The 2,198-nt window shown below is 36.4% G+C and overlaps 1 non-coding gene across 1 annotated transcript; it reads right to left on the reverse strand.

The window, feature by feature from the left end:
- Positions 1 to 1,716: 1,716 nt before the first annotated feature.
- Positions 1,717 to 1,794, reverse strand: trnav-uac. Its single transcript has one exon. It is a non-coding gene; the product is annotated as a tRNA-Val (tRNA).
- Positions 1,795 to 2,198: the final 404 nt, after the last annotated feature.

Raw genomic sequence — 2,198 nt, forward strand, 5'->3', positions numbered from 1 at the left:
TCATGATGGACATAATAAAGTTTTACTGAGATTCAGCATTTAAAACATAGACCTAATAGAGATATTTTTGTGTCTTGAAAACAAAAGGAGCAGATATTTTAAAAAGACATTTGTTGACAAATGCAACATCAATCCACTCTCATTGGAGTGGGATCTGCATTTCTGGGTCAGGTGAAGATTTTGCAGGTTCTCCATCAGTAATGATCTGTTGAACGTTGAATGAGGAAGACATCAAGAGCTGCTCTTCCTCATCTGAAAATGGGGAGAAAACTTTAGAAGAAGTCTAGCAAGTGGCCGATCTGTATTTACGTAGTGCTTTTCTAGTATGGTGACCACTCAAACCGCTTTACAGTTTTGCCATTCACACTTTTCACACAGTGCATCTATGTGCACTTTCTCTGTCACACACTGCCTGTGCAGCCTTAAGGAGCAATTTGGGGTTCAGCATCTCTCCCAAGGACACTCAGTCATGCGGAATGAGGGTGACTGGGATCAAACCGCCGACCTTCTGCTGAGTGGATGATCCGCTTTAACTCCCAAGCCACAGCCGTCAAGAGCCCTACTGCTCTGTGGACACACCATGAAAAAACGTGAAACTTATGAAAAATATAAAATTACTGACAAAATATTTACCATTGTCATATTTTTACAATATGTTTGTGTTGCAGATATGATAAAACAAGGTAATACGTCACTGAAAGATAGTTCATAGTAAAAAATGTACTTCTATTTCCTCGTCTACAGTACTTTGTTCAAGACTCTTATTAATTACAACCAATTACTCTGCAGTAAAAAACGTTTTATGTTTTTTGTCAAATTGATTCGGTAAAGACATGCCTGAAGGTCACCGCTGTGCCGACCATGTTCTTAAACCTTTTTGGTGTCACTTATTATCATGCTGCAGCCTCTCTCCTGCTCTGAGTGCAAACTGAGTTCATCCACACACAGAGCAAAGTCAGAGGGCAGCAGGGAGACAGTGAAGTGAGGAAAAAAAAGCAAACACTTATGTACAATTAATGTAGGGAGCAATATTTGAATCTGCTCTGACAAGCTCCTCAGTGTTTAGTGATGATTTGGAGACACCATGCCAAATGGCTCAGCACTGCTAATTCATTTCTATGATTATCTTAACAGGTGTTTTAGTAGCAGATATGGGTATTTTTAATGTAGCCTGCATTTTACTTGACTACATTTTATAGAAAAGTCTGGGTTAAATACATTGGGATATATACATCACATTACTTTTGTATAGATAGATATTTCTTATGACTCTGGAACAAATTGAAGACCTGAGGGCAGCAGAGAACATTGACATTTTTTAAAGCAAACTCAAGACCTACCTTTTTTAATCTGACTTTTATTTACATATCTTTCTATTTATTTATACATCTTAGGTTGTTTTAGAGGTTATCGTTTAATAATTTACCATCTCACAATAGTTTTCCGTTTTATACCTTACTTTTTTATCTCTGGTCTTATTTCTTTAGCATTCTATTATTTTCTCTATATCTTTGTCATCATCTGTTTTAAAGTTTTATTTCTGGATTATCAGCATTTGTTTTCTTTCATTATTGTGATGTATTTCCTTAGTTGTGGTGGGTGGAGGCTATATGTTTTAATCTATATATGACATCGAGCTACATTGTTTGTATGAAAAGTTCTTACAAATAAAGTTTGACAGATTCTTCATTAATCCTGAGGGAAAGAATAAGTAAAAGGTTTCACTGGGGATTGAACCCAGGACTTTCTGCGTGTAAAGCAGACGTGATGACGTAACCACTACACTATGAAACCAATGTAATGAACCTTGACAGGAATCGTTAGAGTTATAGACAATTATACATGGATGTCTACAGGCCTGCAAGGCCTTAATATGATAAATTATTGATTATGGGTGTGTGGTATATGGAGCAGCAGCCAAGAGTGTTCTGAATTAATTAGAATGCAGTTCAGAGTTCTAAGACAATACTGGTGTTGTTAAAACAACTCCCACCAAAGCATCACAGGTGGAAGCTATCTCTTTTATATTTAAGGGCTTTAAAGTTGGCATATTGGGTTAAGTTAAAGGGATAGAGGAACAAATAACCAAATTCCAACAAAGGCTGTGTGTGATTATTTGTTCACAACAATGAAAAGATGAAGGATTTGGTAAATGTTGCTATATTACTGTAAATGTTGCTATATTACTCATCTTGTGG

This window comes from Hippoglossus stenolepis, chromosome 3 (assembly GCF_022539355.2).
Source record: "Hippoglossus stenolepis isolate QCI-W04-F060 chromosome 3, HSTE1.2, whole genome shotgun sequence".
In the NCBI taxonomy this organism is placed as follows: Eukaryota; Metazoa; Chordata; class Actinopteri; order Pleuronectiformes; family Pleuronectidae; genus Hippoglossus; species Hippoglossus stenolepis.